Source organism: Lynx canadensis, chromosome C2 (assembly GCF_007474595.2).
Source record: "Lynx canadensis isolate LIC74 chromosome C2, mLynCan4.pri.v2, whole genome shotgun sequence".
NCBI lineage: Eukaryota > Metazoa > Chordata > Mammalia > Carnivora > Felidae > Lynx > Lynx canadensis.
The window spans coordinates 4808675-4829615 of NC_044311.2; positions in this window are offsets into that span (position 1 = coordinate 4808675).

Genomic DNA, 20941 nt, shown 5'->3' on the forward strand with positions numbered 1-20941 from the left:
ACTCCCGTTCACCCTCAGCACCTGCCCTTCCCCCACAATGAGCGATGAGGATCTTTCACCCACAGCCTTTGCCCCTTGACTATGAGTGTGTCCCAAGCTACCCCACTGACGGGCTGGCCACATGGCTGCCGTCAATCAGTAGAATGTGCACAAATATGATGGTTGCCCCTCGTGAGCAGAAATGTTAACTGTGCCTGCTCTGTTCATTTTGGCCTCCTGCGTCCTTGCCTCCTTCCATGAGAACAGTGTGAAACAGAAAGGCTGCTCTTTAGCCTGAGCCTTGGAATAAGAAGATGTCTAGAGCCCGGGAGAGCGCGCTAGAATCACAGCCAACTCACAGCCATCATTTAATGTCAGAAGGAGACAAGTGTTCGGTTTCATTCTGTTGAGAATTATGTTGGTTGTTACTGCAGCAAAAGCTGCTGACTGATACCCAAAATCTGTTCGTCTGCCTACCAAATTATCCCCACTATGGTGGTCAATAAGGGATGATCTTCCAAGGAACTGTTCTTCATGGAGCTCCCCCTCTAATCCCATTCGCCATTCCCCATCATACATCATTCCCCAGAATCTTGCCATGTTTGTTACTGTTGGCCCCCCAGCCAACAATTATTGGCTCATGTGTGGGCATCTGACCCAGTCTAGAGTGGGAGAAAGGCACAAAGCCACCATACACACAGAAGCGGAATGAGAAGGAGCATCCAAGGAGACTTGAGCCATTGGCTAAGACTGTTCTGTTTCTACTGCTAAGTGTACATGCACAGAACAGAGTTCCTGGCGACAAGGAGCAGGGCCAGGATGACCCCCACACATGGGCAGGAAGGAGGAAGGTCCTTTGTTCCCACAGGAGGGACTTACCATGAGCCGTTTGGGGTTGGTGGACAGTAGCTTGAAAAGTCAGGTCCAGACAGAACAGACTGGTATTGAAGTGGTTTAGAGCCAAGTCTTTCAAAGACTCAAAGAGCCATCCAAATATCTCCATGTGGTGAAACTAAATCTACAGAAAGAATCTGAGGGCCCGAGGAAAACTAACGCCCCTCAGGGGTGGGAAGAGGGTCATCAGACACCTCTGGGACACTGGAGGAGCCATCAAAGCACCAAACTTCCGACAAGTCTACCCAGGACTGTGGATAAGAGTCTTTCCCACCCTCAACAGCAGCTTCTAGAGCCAGCCTGGGCCCTCGCCTCCAACTTGTCTCCAACAGAGCAAATCTAACCAGAATCAGAATTGCTATGACCTCCCAGACACCACTCTGATAGTTCACAGGAAAAGGCTCCAGACCAAACACAGGAAAGTTCTGGGATTTAAGGGTAAAACAGTCCCCATACCCCATACCCCAACTGTTTTTCAATTGTGGTAATAAAAAGCGATGTGCACTGGGGCGCCTGGGTGGCTCAGTTGGTTAAGCGGCCGACTTCGGCTCAGGTCATGATCTCGCGGTCCGTGAGTTCAAGCCCCGCGTCGGGCTCTGTGCTGACAGCTCAGAGCCTGGAGCCTGTTTCGGATTCTGTGTCTCCCTCTCTCTGACCCTCCCCCGTTCATGCTCTGTCTCTCTCTGTCTCAAAAATAAATAAATGTTAAAAAAAAAAATTAAAAAAAAAAAAGCGATGTGCACCAATGGAGGTAAGTATTTTACAAACCTACCATCTTCCTTCTTTTATAAAGATGGAAAGGCTAAAGCAGGCAGGGCACCCACCAATGCTCACCCTTAGCAGGGTATCTTGTTCAGAAACCTGTAGGTTGTTGGGTCAAAGACTAATTGGGGTGTTCTCCTGTTGGCTCAGCCCTTGCTGACTCGCGTGGAGGTGCAAGGTACACTCCAAGACAATTACAACCCCCAGATCCTCCTCCTAAGGCTCCTGGAGACCTTGGATGTACTTGGACTTACCACTTGGACTTCCATGTTTATCATGGAAGATGACTGCTGGGGAAGCCCTGACCAGCATCTGAAAAACCAGAGGAATACAGGCAATAATGAGTACGGCTGGGTCAGATTACAGGTTATAGAGAAGGGCAGTACAGTCATAACTGCCAACACCTCTTGGGTGATAGATCACAGGCGATGATGTAAACGTAACATAGAAGATTTATGATAATCCTTATAACATCCCCATGAGACAGATGCTATTGAAAGTCCCATCCTCCAGATGAGAAACCTGAAGCATGAGAGAGTTCAATTAACTTCCCTAAGATGTATTAAGGGAGACTATAAAGAGGTAGACAGAGGAATATTCATCACAGCATTATTTTTAATAACGTAAGGCTTCCATAGTGATACTGTAGACAAACTTAAATGTCCAACACTAAGAAGCTGATTACATAAATTACAATACACCCACATTACATTAAAAATAACCCTGTAGGTGTGTGTTTTGGAAACGAAAGTCTGTTATCATGTATTATTCAGTGAAAAAAAATCAGGGCACAAAATAAATAAAGGCATAATCCCATACTTTGGCAATTATAAATATATATGTGCATTTTTTAAAGTTCTGGAAGAAAATGCATCCAAGCGTTACCAGCGGTCCGCAAATGGTAAGGTTGTGGTTGCTTTGGATCAGCTTTCTCTTTACGTAAATCCCAATTACGCAATCCCAATAAAAGTGGATTGCTTTTTCATGACAGAAAAGTTACATTAATTAAAAATTGTTTAATGCTTATTTATTTTTGGGAGAGAGAGAGAGACAGAGCCCGAGCCCAGAGAGAGGGGGAGACACAGAATCCGGAGGCGCCAGGCTTCAAGCTGTCAGCACAGAGCCCGACCCGGGGCTCAAACTCCCCGGGAGATCGTGACCCGAGCCCAAGTCAGACGCTTAAAGGACTGAGCCACACAGGCGCCCCTATTCTTTGAGTATAGTTAATACACATATTAGTTTCCGGTGTCCGACATAATGATTCAACCTTTCTATATGTTATGCTGTGCTTATCACCAACATAGCTGCCATCTGTCTATAAATAATGGTCTATTATGTAGCCATAAAAAGGGATGAAATCTTGCCATTTGCGACAACATGCATGGACCTAGAGGGTATTATGCTAAGTAAAATAAATCAGACTGAAAAAGGCAAAGATACCATATGATTTCACTCATGTGCGGAGATTAAAGACAAAACAAATGTATAAACTGATTATTTCCAGAAGGGAGGGGGGGGGGAATGGGCAAAATGGAGAAGGGGAGAGAGAGGTATAGGCCCCCAGTGATGGAACGACCACATTATGGGGGGAAAAAAGGTACAGCATAGAGGGGTACCTGCGTGGCTCAGTCGGTTAAGCGTCCGACTCTTGATTTTAGCTCAGGTCACAAACTCATGGTTTGTGAGTTCCAGACCCACATTGGGCTCTGACCACTGACAGTGCAGAGTCTGATTGGAATTCTCTCTCTCTCTCTCTCTCTCTCTGCCCCTCTCTTGCTTGCTCGGTCTCTCTCTCTCTCTCAAAATAGATAGATAAACTTAAAAAAAAAAAAAAAGAAAAAAGAAAGAAAGAAAGGAGGAGCTGTTTCCTCCAGTTAAAAAAAGTGCAGCACAAGAAAATATGGTCCATGGTTGGGCGCCTGGGTGGCTCAGTCGGTTAAGCGTCCGACTTCGGCTCCGGTCAGGATCTCGCGGTTTGTGAGTTCGAGCCCCGTGTCGGGCTCTGTGCCGGCAGCTCAAAGCCCGGAGCCCACTTCGGATTCTGTGTCTCCCTCTCTCTCTGCCCCTCCCCCACTCATGCTCTGTCTCTCTCTATCAAAAACAAATAAATGGAAAAAAAAATTTTTGTTTTCAAGAAGATACAGTCACTGGTACTGTAATAGCCTTGTTTTACTTTAAGCCAGCATTTTCCAATTTTCCTTCATCACAAAGCTCCTTTATGCAACACCTATTTATAGTTCAAGAAATGCTTACCCATTCTGGAAGCCATGGCATTGCTCGCCTCTCACCCTTCTGCGGAACATACAGCCCTCATACAGCATAACCTATATTTGCATATCATGGAGCTTGGAAACATCACACAGTGTGGAGCACGGCATTCACCTGCGCCCCCCCCCCCACTCAAAGCCAATACCCTCTCTGCTTCACAGGACAGCTCCCCGGAAAATCAAACCATTCCAACTACGGCCTCATAGTCTATTCCAGACAGTGACATCTGAAAGAATTAAATAGAGAGAATAAAAGACAGGGAGAGCAAGTTAGAAAACGTAAGGAGCTTGCTTACTTACTAGTTATTCTCATGTTTCAAAATGAACTTTGAGAAATCAGACTTTCTTTTTTCTTGCTTCTTCGTTTCTTTTTAAGACGGCGGGTGTTCGAAATGCCATGAGGGAAGACAACACAGAATGATTGCCACGCTGTGTCAGGACTTATTTTCTGTTTCCTCATTTCTGAGGTTTTTAAGACGACACGACTGGGATCCGCTAGGCTTCCGCGGTTGGTCTCATTTGTGCCTTTGTGGCATCGTTTGAATCCTTTTCCTATACTTTGGGGAATGTGCCACGTGGTGGGACCTATCGGTGCGAGACAGAAACCGGGGAGCCCGGCCTCCTCCGCAATTAGGGCTCAAGGAAGTGAACCCGACCCACCTCCAGAGATTTCAACGACAAACACGAGACAAGGAAGGATGCAGCCCAGAATCCGTTTTATTGGAAAGGGAGAGGGAGCCGGGAAGAGAAATATCAAGTTTTCAGAATCTGGAATGTCAGAGGACTTCACAGCGGTGTCCCCGGTCACAGTTTTTGCTGCGAACCGGGGAACAGGGGCGAGGCGTGTCCGGCCATTGTGGGACCGTCTCTGTGAGGAGTCCTGGGGGATATAATTTGGGGGGTTTTCCTGACCGCAGAGACTCCAAACCTGAGTCTCTGAGTTTTCAATAACTTCCTGGTCTACTCAAATGAGCTGGAATGGGTGAGCAATGCGGTGCTCCAGAACCAGACGTTTCCACACACCGCCAAGTCTCCCAAACACATAGCACGGCTGTCCCACCGTCTGGTCTAATGCCATCAGGCAGCCTCTTCTCACAGGGTGAATGAGGGATGCTAGAGAGGAGACAGGTTCATTTTCCCCTCATATTCCAGTGTTCACTGGACGGCCGTTCACTCTATCCCATCCAGTTAGAATGCATTTTATATTTGGCTGGGTGAATTGGACCTACTCCGGAAGATCCAGATTCTCTACATGGCTCATTCAACACCACAACTAAACCAGTAAGAGTGGCTTCCACCCCTTTCCCGTCCTGGATGCTGTCACATGTGATATCCTATTTTTCCCCCTACATAATCGACCCCTTCTCTGCTTCTGGGCACACTCTTCCTCCTCTCCCCAAAATGTCAGTGTTGGCGTTTCTCGGGACTGGGTCTTTTCTCTTGTAAACTCAAGGGTCCTAAAGTTTTCAGTAGGACCCGTATACAGATAATCACTACATTCACTTCTCCACCCTCAAGCTCTCTCGTGAGTTTCATACTTCATATATCACCAGAAGATTATCCAAGAGACATCTCAAACTTAACATATCCAGCGTGGAATGTTCAAATGGTGTCGTCATTCACCCAGTTGCTCACATCAGACACCTAAAGCCTTCTTTCATTCACCTTTTCCCCCTTTGACCTACATGATTCAAAGAAATAGCAAGCACTTGAAAGAAGCTATTATAAAACACAAAAGAAATTTTTATAATGGATCTAATTTGTGCTCTCACTAAAATGCAAGAATGTATCAACTCCATTTTTTAAGTGAAAAATAAATAAGAAACGAACAGACTAAAATATGGACTGAGATTACAAGCTCGCTAGGATAAGTGAGGAAACCACTGAGAAAATGATGCAGGAAACTAAAAGCACAAAATCAGAATGGAGTTCTGGTTTGATGTTCATAAGAAGCAGGATCAAAACTACTGACAATGTGGGGAGTCTGGGTGGCTCAGTTGGTTAATCAAGAGCTGACTCTTGATTTTGGCTCGGGTCATGATCTCATGGTTTGTGGGATCGAGCTCCACGTCAGGCTTTGTGCTGACAGCCAGAGCCTGCTTGGGATTCTCTCTCCCTCTCTCTCTCTCTCTCTCTCTGTCCCTCCCTCCCTTGTGCTCTCTCTCTCTCAAAATAAATAAATAAACATTAAAAAAAATCTTCTAAACTTACTGATATGTAATGTCACGAAAATTATTCAACAGTAATAATACTCCAGATTTATAATTGCAAATCGATGTATCAGAGATCAGGAAACGGTACGGCGAGCAGGGGTAAATGCAAGCAATTTTAATACTAAAAGGACATAATGACAACCTGTCCTCATTGAATTGATCTCAAGTTTAAACACTAGGGAAACAGAGATGAATGTCCAGAAAGGTTGCACAGTGCGATCAAAATGGAAAGCATTCCACGCACTTAGCAAGTGGCTGGACAATAAGGAAAGAAAACACGTAGACAGGCAAATGGACAATAAAATTGACAAGGGGCTACATGTTTCCATTTCATTCACACAAATGGCCATGAGTTAAATATCCCTATTGAAAGGGGGCAATTCTCCCATTGGGTTAAAAGGAAACCCAACTATATCTTGCCTGTGGCAACTCCTAAAATAAAATGGTACATAGAAGTTAAAAGTTAAGCCGTGGGCCAGAAAAACAAAATAATAAAGACAAAAAAAGCCCCCGATGGCGATATCGACATCAAAGTAAACAGAAGTAAAGGCATGAACGTTCATTTGAATTTTTTTTTAATATTTTTATTTATTTTGGAGAGAGAGAGAGAAAGAGACAACACGCCTATGAGCGGGGCAGGGGCGGAGACAGAGGGGGACAGAGGATCCGAAGCAGGCTCTAGGCTGACAGCAGCGGGCCCTGTGTGGAGCTGGAACCCACGAGCCGTGAGATCATGACCTGAGTCCCAGTGGGATGCTTAACCAACAGAGCCACCCAGGTGCCCCCAAGTGGGTCATTTGACAGGGTACCGTCTATGAATTAAAATGAAACAAAACTGTGATGCTTTCTTAATACCCTCAAGGTTGGCAAAAGAAAACTTCTGCTGGGGCACCTGGGTGGTGAGCATCCGACTCTTGATTTTGGCTCAGATCATGATCTCACGGTTCGTGAGTTCAAGCCCCGCGTCAGGCTCTGCGCTGGCAGTGCAGGGCCTGCTTGGGATTCTTCTCTCTCCCTCTCTCTCTGCCCCTAGATAAACAAACAAACAAATAATTTTTTAAAAAGATAATCTCTGCAGTTGGTCTGGCTGGGGGCGAGGCGTCAGGGGCTGCACCACCCGCCCTCACAACTCCCGCCTCCCTCTCTCCTTCTTTCTGCACCGAATTGCATTCTGCAAACCCGAGGAAACAACCTTTCAAAAAGAGGGGTACTGACAGTCCGCTGAAATGAGATCCTCAAGCGGGAAAGTCCAAATGCTCTAGCAGCAGTAGGTAATAGAGAGGACGGATTGTCACGGACTCGATTTGTTTGAGAAGAAAGAAGATAGTGGGGACTCAAAAAAATAAATAAAAGGGGCGCCTGAGTGGCTCAGTCGGTTAAGCGTCTGACTTCGACTCAGGTCATGATCACACAGTTCGTGGGTTCGAGCCCCACGTCGGGCTCTGTGCTGACAGCTCGGAGCCTGGAGCCTGCTTTGGATTCTGTGTCTCCCTCTCCCTCTGCCTCTTCCCTGTTCATGCTCCCTCTCTCTCTCTCTCACTCAAAAATGAATAAACGTTAAAAAAAAAAAACTTATAGGGGCGCCTGGGTGGCGCAGTCGGTTAAGCGTCCGACTTCAGCCAGGTCACGATCTCGCGGTCCGTGAGTTCGAGCCCCGCGTCGGGCTCTGGGCTGATGGCTCGGAGCCTGGAGCCTGTTTCCGATTCTGTGTCTCCCTCTCTCTCTGCCCCTCCCCCGTTCATGCTCTGTCTCTCTCTGTCCCAAAAATAAATAAACGTTGAAAAAAAAAATTAAAAAAAAAAAAACAAACTTATAAACAAATAAATAAATAATGACTCCATTTTCCCCTGCCAAGGGACCCAGCATGGACTGGAGCTAGGAATTATTCACATCCTCTTCCAAAGGGAATTCAGGCAGAATCTGCTCAGACTTAGAACGGGACCATGGGTATTAAATCCGACTCCTGACAAAAGGTGAAGACCAAAGTCAGAGGGCGCCCATTATTCCAACAGCAAAAAGAAAAAAAAGTGGGCACTATTAAAACTACTTCAGGAGAGCCTGGGTGGCTCAGTCAGTTAAGCATCTGGTTCTGGATTTCGGCTTAGACCGTGATCTCACAGTTCGTGACTTCAAGTCCTATGTTGGGCACACTGGAGCCTGCTTGGGATGTGCCTGCTTGCCTATGTGTGGAGCCTGCTTGGGATCCTCTCTCTGCCCTTTCCCCACTCATTCTCTCTCTCTCTCTCTCTCTCCCAAAAATAAAATAAAATAAACATCAGATAAAATAAACTGCAAATTTACATGAAAAATGTAAGTGAATATTTACCCCAAACAGAAAACAGAATCCTGTGAAGTCCCCTGAAAAGAAAAAGGGAAAGAAAGAAAAGCATGTGTGTGTGTGTGTGTGTGTGTGTGTGTGTGTTGACTGATGATTGATTAACTGATTGATCGATACTAAAACAAAGTCCCAACCTCATTCTGCCAACTGAAGTACGTCATCCGAGCCTTCTATATATTCTGGAGGGTGAACTAAACTAAAAAGACAGCCCTGGGAGCTGAAACGCAGCTCTTTGCTCATGGGCACAAGGCAGTGGGTCCGATGATTTGAACAGCATGGTGTAGACCCCTCCGATCTTCCCCTGGAGTGCCTGCTGCGAATAAGAAACAGGATTAGGAATGGAACGTGGGAGAGGCAACAAATAAAATAATAACAGAGACGCAGCACAGGGAGTAAGGATAATCATGTGCTATAAATAGGGGTAGGACTGATCATTCCAATTCTTCATGCCGGGGAGGAAAACACGCTTCCATCGGATGCCGGGATAATGTCTATTTTAATGCTTACAACAGTCTGAGGTACACATTATCCTCATTTGACAAGGGAGTGAGACAGATGAACCTAAGCTAGGTACCTAGGGGTGCCCAACTTCACCACGTTGACAAATAGGGATCAAAACCCAACCCCTGCTTAACTCCGCAGCCTGTGTCTCGCCCACGACACATGAGACACAAAGAGTTTCTCTTTGTCCTTTCTCTGGGGGGACCAGATCATGCTTATGCTGTAGTAAAGGGCTCTCCCCACGGGCCACGCCGACTCCATTTCTCCTCTGCGTCTCAGTTAAATTCCCTGCATTCTGTAGGTGGATTGCACATCTGTAACTGGGAGCTGGAAGGAAGCTTCTCGCTGAAGACCTTTTTGGCAGTCTGTGTAAACGTACAGAAAAAGTATAGAGCCAAGGCCCACGTCTCTCAAAAAGAGTGTCTAGATGATTCAAGTGACTATATGACAACTTCTACGTGCTGCCTCGCTTTGGTGGGTAGAAACCACTGCAGAAATCCTCACGGTCAAAGTCTTTCTCGGAAATCCTTACTGTGTCTTCTTACAACCCACCACGGTTCTTCCAAAAAGAAGGCATTTGCGAAGTCTTTGGGTAAACCACAGTGAACAAGCCCCACTCCTCCTCATAAATCATGCTACTGTTTAGTGATGCACGGACGAGACAGGCCACATTTATCTCCCCAAAGCAAGCCTGGCAAAAGTATGTTCAGAAACTATTGGTCATGTTATCTTTCCAAAAGGTCAAGAGAAAGATTTGCTCACCTATCATGATTTATGGAACTGACAAGGGGGTATACACACGCGGCCGGGAAACGCCTGAGAATAGACAGGATGGCTTAGAATGAAATTATGATGTCAGGGCCCAAAGCCGATAGTTGCGTTCTCCAATGGACCAAAAACAAACCTGGGATTCATACTTTGCATTTGTGAAGAGTAAATGCAAAAGAGAACTGGACGACACCATCGCCCCTTGTTTCCCTATCGCAATTTGTTGGCCTGCCCTGCCCTGCCTCTGTCGGAGATGAGGCCTTCTACTGCTTTCTTCTAGCTCCAGGTTAGGTCGACACACCAATAAATAAGATCCTCTGGCTTCGGTTCGCGTGTCCTGCCCATAGCTGACGTGCCAAGTGATTGTTAGATGGTGTTCTGCGACTGGATGATTTAAGCTGTGAACAAGCATGTCTGAGCAAGACCCCACGTGGGTCCCACGCAGTGACGAAGCCCTCAGTGGCTGCCACAAGAATGTCCCCATGCCAGCTCTTGCTCTGCAATTGCCCACCTGGGCGACCCCGGACGCATTTTCTAGTTTCACTTCGCTCATTTGCAACACTGCTGACAAGTACATCATCCATCCACTTGAAAAGCCGAGGTCACAATCCGGAAGAAAACAGGAGACGCTGTATGAAATCATAGCAGCGACTTCATACAATATTCAATAGAATGAAGAGCCCATAGCTCTTTCATTGCCAAGCAGATTGACAATAAAATTGACTTGAAAGACAGGTCTCCCAGCTCGAAATGAAGAAATGAAATATGTACACACATAGCGTGTGGGTCTTTTGAATTCTGGAATTATACCACTGAACTTGTACAGAGGAGTCGCTAACCATCTGCTGATTTAATTGACATTTGAGCACCAACTGAAGTGTTCTGGAATAAAAATATTGTATGACTTCCTGGCTCTGGCAAAACATTCTCTCCTTGCGTTGTACTGCGGCCCTAACGATAATTCAAAGACAAACAAACTTCAGTACCAACCCCCTCCGCCCCCCAACAGTCCGTCGTGCTATTTTAAGCTCTAACTGCACGGTGGGGAGCGGAGGTCTAAGCACCTTCGCCAGGAAAGCTTTATGCTCATTCCCTAGAGAAGACAGCTAACCTCCAGGTGTTCTATTCAGTGGATAATGTGCACGCTGCGATGCGTATGCACTTGTTTTTATCCATTTTGAAGCCTGAGCTTGGAACAAATACCGTTTGCAGGATTAAAATGTGAAAGGTATCATTAGATCAGGTGCTGGTGCTCTGCCCCTTCTCTCCAGCTTCTCCCCATTAAGCAGCCCACACAGCTCCAAGGAGACGGCCCCCCACCTCATGCTGCTCCTCGATCCTTGACCCCAGCTCCGCGCCTGCTCTGCTAGTTCCCTTTTGGCCATTTTCATCTCCCACTTCCTGGTGAGCGTTCACCTCCCGAAACGGACCCAGCCACCGCCATTCGGACTTTGTTGCTCTTCCTGGGATGAAGGCTCGTACTTGGTCTGCAGGTGCGTCCAATTTCCAACCAGGTCACCCCATCAAGGCCCGGCCCTCTTAGCCTATGTGGCATGGCCCTCCCACACCCAGGAGGAGCCCGCCGTAGCGTTCGAACTCATGGACCGTGAGGTCATGACCTGAGCCAAAGTCGGACGCTCAACCGACTGAGCCACCCAGGCGCCCCTAAATTATCTCCTGAATTGAACTATAGCCTATAGAGAGAGGAGTTCAGAATTATCCACTTGTAGGTTGCTAGCTCATCTCAAAAAAATACACCCATCCATCAACCACCCAGATTCAGAAATACATTACCAGCCAGAAGCCACCCTCACGTAAGAAGCCCCTCCTTCCCCCTCCAAAGCAACCAATATCATGACTTCTGTCCCCAGATGTTACTTTGCCTGTGTTTGAATTTACGTAAATGGAATTGTAAGTCATGTATTCGTTTAGGTCTGGCTTCTTTGGCTCAACATTGTGAGATTTAGCCACATCGTTGCATTAGATTATTTTCATTTCTGTGTAGTATTCCACTGAAGGAATGGATCCACCATAAGCTATGTATTTATTCTAGTGTCTATGGGTTGTTGACTTTGCAGTCTGGAGCCAGTACAAGTAACACTTTTCTGATATCCTTGCACTAATTCTCCGGAGACGTATGTTCACGCTTTCGTTGGGTGCATACCTATGGTGAACTTCCTGTCACAGGCCCCAGCAGGCTGCGAAACAATTTTCTGGTGTTTATATTAATTGATACACAATTTATTACCAGTGGTATTTAAGAGTTCCAGAAGCCCTATTTCTCACCCATACTTGGCATTGTCAGTCTTTTTAATGCCAACTCTTTGGGTGTATAAATAACAGCAGTGCTACCTAGACCCAGGCAAGAATGGAAGCTTCTGGGCTGTAAATTTGAAGGCCCTGGTAGGCCCCTCCTATTGTCATACCCACCCCTGGAAGTCCCCTGGGCAAAGGCAAATCGGGCAACGAAAGACTCGACTATCAGAACATGCGAGGCCTCGATGATGTATGAACTACATTCCCTGAAGAGAGAATGTAGATCATTATTTTTCCTGAAAAAATTTATAAAATGCTTTTTAAGAAACTTTATTATAAAAATGTTTTTACAAAAAAAAAAAAACAAACATGAAGAAGAAATCCTAAGTGTAAATAGGGAAAGAGATAAAACTTAAAGATTAACTCTAGACTACTTTACTCAAGATTATAAAAAACCGGATGAGGGGCACCTGGGTTAAGCATCCAACTCTTGATTTCAGCTCAAGTCATGATCCCAGGGTTTTGGGATCAAGTTCCCTGTAGGACTCTGAGCTGAGCATGGAGCCTGCTTAAGATTCTCTCTCTCCCTTCTTCTGCCACTCTTCCCTGCTCGCTCTCTCTCTCTCTAAAAAGAAAGAAGGGAAGAAAGAAAGAAAGAAAGAAAGAAAGAAAGAAAGAAAGAAAGAAGAAAGAAAGAAGAAAAAGAAAGAGTAATAATAATAATATGATACAAATATACTTCAAGGAAACATGGGTGAATTACTTTATAATCTTAAATCGGATGAGCCTTTTCTAATTTTGACTCCAAATTCAGAATGCTTTTCTCCACCTCCCCCCCAAATGTTAAGCAAAATACTCAGTTCTCATGCGCATGTTATGGAATCAGAACCATTTAGGGGATACAAGTTAGTGAAAGTAACGCCCTCAAGATTGCCACTAGGAGACAGCCATGGGACATCAAGCCATGGGATATACTTTTAGGTTCCCTCTTAAAATAAAATCCTGACAACTCCTGAGCACGAAGGCTACTACACTAATCCAGGTATGGAGAGATGGTTTTTTTCCTTATAAAAGTGAGGAAATTGAGCAGAGGATCCAGTTGGATGGGGTGACTTGAGGAGAAGGGGTGACTAAATTTGGTTTGAAATATATTTCCTTATCCCTCAACAGTTGACTGTCAAAAAAAAGCTACAAGAGATTCGCAAAGTTGACTTGATTCAGTCATTGATATTGTCAAGGCAAACAGCCAATCATTAATAAATGCTTTGGCCATGTGCACTCCTCTCTACTTGGCAATTAACCTGCCAACAGTCCATCATGGTGAGCATTTAGGATGCAGTCACCAAAATAAAACCAAAAGACTATGGTTTGGGACGATGTTTCCCTGGGTACCACCCAACATTCTGTTCTTGTCTAGAGTTTGAAAATGACCTTATGATGCAGGATTTCCAAGACAATTCTGCTTCCCTTTGTATGCCAGCCCTCTAGAATCCTAAGAAATGAAAGCATCTGGTGCAGTGCATATCACATAGTAAACAGTCACGTTATAGTCAGGTCTTTCCCAAATTCAAGGAAGACTCAGAATACCCTGGAGAGCCTGACCCCAGACAGTCTGCTTCAGGGAGTCTGCATTAACACTCCCAAAGTGATTTGGATGTATGTGCTCCATGGATCTCATTGAAGAAATACTCCTATAGAATTGTTTCTCTGTCTGTGTGGTGGGAAAAAAAAAACCCACTTTTCTTTCATTTCCAGCCCACTACAGACTTACAGTTTTATAAAATATAATAAAAACGAATTGCTAGAAAAATGACATTTGGAAAAAACCGACACTTGTATACAAATATAAGTCCAAATGTTTTATTAGATTCAGTGGGTACAACATTACATATCCACAAATATGTCAATTCATTGATAAATATAATCAGAACAAATAAGAGAAGGGAAAGAAAACATCTGCGTGTCGTGTTCATTGGAAGGGTGCACAGAGGCAACAAACGTAGAGAATCATTATTACAGTCGTAACTTTGTCACCCCATGCTCATAACTAAACCAAAAATTATGAGTTAGCAGTTCCCCACCTTAAACGTCTACGCGCACATTTTGGGCAAACACCATGTACAGCGCCATTTAAAGACTTTAACATAACAAATGGATTTGCTACCCTAAATCAGGTTGACAAAGCGATTCACAAGGAATAGAGTAACTCTAAATTATTTCTGTGTCTCGTTTTAATAACATTCACAGACTCGTGGTAGATAAACCAGTCCCACGGAGGTATGTTGACATAAATGGAAGAAGGAGGTTTCAAGCAATTTCAACAGGTTCAAGTTGTTCATTTATGTGGCCCTTCTGGGCATGACTACTTTGCAGCTCAAAGTGACCACCCGAGACTCACCGTGAGGCCACCACAGAACTGGTCTAGGTTCTGTTCAAAGACAAAGCCGTTGATCATCGCTTGGGTGGCAGCAACATCAGGTTGCTATCAAAATTCTAAATGTGTCCTCTGTATTTCCTTCCTCTCCTGCTAACGGGCTGGTCACCAACAGCAGGCCGACTAGTGTGGTCCTCAGACCACACTTTGAACAGCGCTGGTCTGGGGTGGGGGGGGCCTGAAAAATCAGCCCATCAGTTTTTCCTTCTGCAAAATCTCAAGGTAAATGAACACAACCTCTTTTAAACATGAGAGCTACTCAACTGTCTGCGAAAAGCTAGCATGTTTGGGGCAGAACATGTAACCGTTCAGTGCATCCAAAACCACGCGTACGGACAAAATGGCCGACGGACATTCGTGTCTTGCATTTTAAATTTCTGTCATTTCCACACCACATTAACTTTACATTTATTTATAAGCGGTATGTTTTGTTCGAAATTCTTGTAAATAATAATTGTCATGTCACATTCGTAACGACATCAGAAGACAGCTTCAGCCAGACAAATCCAATTAACATGAACACATTGCGATTTTGCCAGCAAAGCAAGAGAGAAACCACAGGGATAAACTGGGACCCCAAAGGAGGAGCAGAAGTCAATTCTAAAGGTTCACATCAGTTCACACGCTGACTACTGAAGCCAGCCCCGCCGGCTGGAAAGTTCCAGCCTCACTGTAACAACCCAGCTAATCAACTGGTGTCTGCAGTCAGTCCATATGTGGGGCATATACTCCCGCCCCATAGGACACCAGGGAAGCCAGGAGTGGAGGCCATAACTTGGCTTGGGAATCGTTTGCAATTGTTTGACTTCTGTGAAAAACAGACTTCTTGTGGACCCATTGAGCTCTTCCACAGCATGGAAAGATTCTCCATCTGCCCCTGTGCAGCTCAACTCCCGCTTTGGGGCTCTGCGTGTCTCTACCCCACCTGTCTGTGTCACTGGCTCCCAATCCCTGCACCCCAGAAAACAGTCACTGCACAAGCGTGCCCCCAGGTCCTTTGTGCACACTTCCTGAATTCCATCAGCGTCCTCATGACAGAAACAGCTTGTCACCACTGTCTTTATCTCTGAAATGGGTATATGTATTTGCTTTTGGGACCTAATTCACAACACTCATAAGAACTTCTTCAGTCATGTTAAAAGCAAAGGGGGGGGGGGCACCTGAATGGCTCAGTCTATTAGGTGTCTGACTCTTGATTTCAGCTCAGGTCATGATCTCACAGTTCGTGAGTTCAAGCCCCCCATCGGGGTCCATGCTGCCAGTCTCCTGAGCCTGCTTGGGATTCTCTCTCTCCCTCTTTCTCTCTGCCCCTCCTCCACTCACACACTCTCTCTCTTTGTCTCTCAAAATAGATAAGTAACTTAAAAAAAAAAGAACAAGAGAGAAGAAAAGGAAAGTAACACGACAGAGCTGCTACGAGGCGTCAGGCACCTTGTGATCCTACTGAGGCTAATCTTCCCAGGGACCCTGTAGTGCTTTCTTATTAACACCCGCCTTGTCGTTTAAGGACACTGGGACTCTAGAAAGTCAAGTGACTTGTCCAAGGTCATGCAACCAGACCAAGGTCAATGCAGATACAAACCCAGTCTCTCTGATCCGGGGCCAAGGCTAGCCCCCCTGCGCGACTCCAGCCTTCCCCCAATTTTCACCCTCGCACGTTCTGCACATTCCTGGCTGTTTTGACGCATTTTCATACATAGTTACTTAGTTGGCTACTTTGCCTTAATATAAAAATTATTCTTACCTTTTGACCGCAGGAAGTTGTCAATCATTATTTGGCAAATGAATGAGTGAACTCTGTGTAGCCTTTCAAATATATAACTAAATCATATATTTCAAAATGCCATGCAAGAAATCTGTAAAAACTTGTTTACTCAAACTCTGAAATTTGACCATTTTTATCATGACAAATCAGAGAGTTGGCAAACTATGGAATGTGAGTCAAACCCAGCCCACCCTGGTTTTGTATAGCCAGCAAGCTAGGAATCTTTTTTTTTTTTTTAATATTTAAAGAGTTGTTAAAAGAAAAGAATATGTGATGGAGACCAGAGACCACATACGGCCTGCAAAGCCTAAAATATTTACAATCTAGCCCTTTACAAAATAAATAAATAAATAAGTTGCTGAACCCTACTATAGACGCTAAGAAATTATTATGCTATAACTATGCATTCTTAACAGGGACGATAGCACATAAAATTGATTTTCAGGGGAGTAAAAAAATTTTACTCATTTTATGCACCAACACTGACACACAATATAGGACATAAACAGCTACACAGTGTGTCTGTGGTTTGAAATTCCAGGGGGTGGGAACAATTAGGGGGAAATGTCCAAACAGCCTCCTTAAGGGACCATAATGAAAAAGAGGTTGGGAAACACTATGTCCCTTTGTAGCGAACATTCACAGAAGAGTTGTTTCCATGTTCTTTCAGCCCACTCCAACCCACATCCCTCGCATAAAGCAGCCCTCCCTGTGGCATCAGCGGGCTCCACAGTGACATCTACAGTCAATAGTCTCATCTCATATTACTAGACCTCTTACAAACTTTTGGAATTTCCTCTTCTTCCTGCCATATTCCTCTCTTCTTTTCAGCAACTCAACACTCTGTTGACTTGCCTCTTACCTCCCTGGCTCACCCTTTCACGGTGCCTTTTAAAGATGGTTCTTCCATCTGAATTTTGAATGTCAAAATCTCCAGGGCCACCCTAGACCCTTCCTCTTCTCTATGTTACATAATCCGTCCCTAGCATGCAGAGGAGCCCCAAATTTGTATCTTTTCACCTCTCCCTGGGTTCTGGGTCCATATGCAGCCACCTTCTTGACATCTCCATGTGTGTTTTTTTGTTTGTTTGGTTGGTTGGTTGGTTGGTTTTGGTTTTTTGGCTGGAGGAGAGCTGCATTATATTTCTATTTTAAGCCACAGATAGAACATGAGGATCTTTTCACCATGGTTTCACTCTAACTGATATAGCCAGTCAGTGGTGAAACAGGAAATGAACCTATGTCTGATTCCAAGACCCGTGTTGGCCCTTATATGTCTTCCTGATGTTCCTAGACAGGTGTGAGTACGACTTCTCAGTATGATAATATGGCCTCTCCCATTAAGGAAGATGTCAAGGAAGACTCACTCTTTGACCTCTAGTTTGGTATCTGTAGGATACCACAAATGGTTGGAAATGTCAGGAAACTGTATTTCCCTCTGCTTCCAACCAACCTCGTCCTAACCCAGATATATCGGTTAAAGTCTAGTCAGGAAAACAGAATCACTTTAGGTCTTTCAAGAAGAGAGGATTTAATACCAGGAACTGGCGAGACAAGCAATGGAAAACAAGATGGCGGAGCCACCCATAGACTTGCCACCTAAAGGGCCGGAAGGAAAGGAGAGATGAAGGTGTCACCAGAGTCCAGAAGCCAACCACAGGGAGAGTTGGGCCCATGAAGGCTGACAGAAGCTAGAGCCATAGAAGAGACAAAGCCTCTGCTGGGGATATCTAATGAACAATGAGAGCAAATGCCCCTGGCTTCTTCCTTCCTCTTGCTAATCAGTCTTCCGCCACTACCTCCATTGGCCAAACCTACCAAAACCCAGCCGACAAAGGAGTCTGGGGAAATAAGGAGTCTTATAACACGGAGCATAGCATGGTTAAGATGGAGAAAAGACAGAAAACCAAGTAGGAAGTGACCAGTCTCTCCTTCCTTGGTGAATGGCACGATCTCCACTGGATTACTAAAGCCAAATTATAGAAGTCATCCTTAAAGCTGCCTTTCCTTTATCACTCATTTATAAGGCTAATATAAAGTCCTGAGAATTCTATCTCAGAAATACATCTGTCAGGGTGCCTGGGTGGCTCAGTCGGTTAAGCGTCCGGCTTTGGCTCAGGTCATGATCTCGCAGTTGATGAGTTTGAGCCCCGCGTCGGGCTCTGTGCTGACAGCAACTAGCCAGGATTCTGATACCGATTCTGTGTCTCCCTCTCTGCCCCTCCCCCGCTTGCACTCTGTCTCTCTCAAAAATAAATAAACATTAAAAAAAATTTTTTTAATCAGTCTACTTCCCTCCATCTCACCCATTCTCACCCAAATCACCTTTATCTCTCACCTGGCCATCTGCAAGACCTCCACTGGTCTCCTTGCTGCCAATCTTGACCTGCTTCCAACATGCCCATAGCCAATGTGATATTTTTTAATTTAATACCAAATTATGTCATCTTCTGCTCAAAATGTTTGGTTTATTATTTTTTTATTTAAATTTTAGTTAGTTAACATACAGTTCAATATTGGTCTCAGAAGTCGAATTCAGTGATTCATCACCCACATACAACACCCAGTGCTCATCACAACAAATGCCCTCCTTAGAGCCCATCACCCATCTAGCCCATCCCCCACACCTCTCTTCCATCAACTCAGTTTGTTCTTCATTGTCAAGAGTCTCTTGTGGTTTGTCTCCCTCTCTTCTCTTTCCTCGCTGCCTTCCCACAAGTTCATCTGTTTTGTTTCTTATATTCCACATGAGTGAAATCACACGGTATCTGTCTTTCTCTGATTGATTTATTTCGTTTAGCATAATATATTCTAGATCCAACCATGTCCCCGCAAATGGCAAGATTTCATTCTCTTGATGGCTGAATAATATTCCATTGTGAGCAAACAAAGAGGTAAATATATGAAGTTAAGATATACAACTCAAATATGTAATGTCTTCGTCTGTGATCCCCCAGAAAGTGGATTTTGAGACAGAAACATAAATATAATTTATTTAGGGTGATAATCCTGGATAGAGGAATGGGGACTGGGGAAAGCAAAACAGGAAAGGAGCAAAAGCCAATGAAAACGTTCGTTAATGAGCAGTTCACTTCTGTGGACAGCTGGAGCTCAATCTCACCAGGGCCTCCAGAGAAGCCACATACAATTGTCCACAGGAAGGGCAAAAGAGAGGTGTACTTATCAACCAGCTTCTGTCCTCAGTTTGTCATTAACCTTCTCATATTTCTGAACTATGGACACATGAATACTAGGCAGGTTCTTGCAAACAGGGAGTGGGCTGTGAAATGTAAGATGAAGCATGAGAACTATTCAGTATTTATTGTAAGACTATCAGTCCAGTAAACAGAACTAATGTGTCCTCAGGTCTTTCTCTTTTCTGGAATGAGAGTAAAGGTATCGTTTAGACTTTGATAAGGTAATGGTTCCTAAAACAATTTTTATTTTTTTTCTTTTCTTCTTCTGGGGACGGGGGAGGTAGGGCTGGGCTAAAACAATTTTTAGAGTAACCATTAAAAGAATGTGAACACTGTGCAAACTTACAAATGAAGGGAAGAGGAATTTTTTTAATATTTAAACAAAAAAAAGTGGGGGAAAAAGGGTTACAGAATATAAAAAATAAACACACACACACACACACACACACACACACACACACAAAGCAGGACATTTAAATCCAGGTACATCTGTTTTTATATTAAATATAAATAAGTTAGATTTCCAGTTGAAAGGTAAAGATCATAAATCTGAAAGGCGAAATAAATAAATAGTAAAATTTCACCATGGGATATAAAACTGTTAAAATGATCAGCATTTGTTATCAAATTAAACACCTATGTAGTCAAGATGGCAATCCTTCCCAAATTAATATATAAATTTAATACAATGAAAATGAAAGTAGTAACAAAATACTTTGGAAAAATTGACTAAATAAATTCTAATTAATCTGAAGAATAAGAACATTTTTTAAGTAGAATAATCATGTTAAAACATCAGAACTATAAGATGATGATGTTAAAATATCAGTAAAACTATACAATAGACAGACAAAATCACACCAATGCACATGTGAATACCACTCGACAGTTTTCTGAATATGTTTACCTTTATTATCTCAATTGATCCACGTAATAAACTTTACAAACCAAACAGGCATTATATACTTTTTAAAATGTTTATTATTTATTTTTGAGAGACAGACAGACGGAGCACGAGTGGGGGGGGACAGAGAGAGTGAGACACTGAATCCAAAGCAGGCTCCAGGCTCTGAGCTGTCAGCACAGAGCCCGAGGCAGGGCTCGGACCCGTGAGCTGTGAGATCATGACCTGAGACAAAGTTGGATACTTAACTGAGTGAGCCACATAGGCGCCTCAAAGAAGCATTAGATACAGGAAGAAACTGAAGCTCAGAAAGATTGACTTGTGCAAAATTACCCAGAAAATGATTGAGCTAAAGGTCAATTCTGGCTCAGACTTACTCCTGGTATGGTGGTCTGGCTCATCTCCTCCTTCAAAGATGGCTATCCTAATTAATCAGCTCTCCTTTTGAAATCAGGTCACAATTTATAACAGAACAGGCAAAATGGAGATTTCAATAAATGTCCTTTTATTAAACTACTGCTTTCCTTTCAGCACAGAAGTAGAAAGGTGTTGACGCAATGACAATAAAAGCAGCAGTCTCGGGTAGAAATCTCCACTGAATTTCTAAAATCTGATCATAATCAGCTACTTAGCACAAGCTTTAAGAGTTGATTTTCCCTTAGA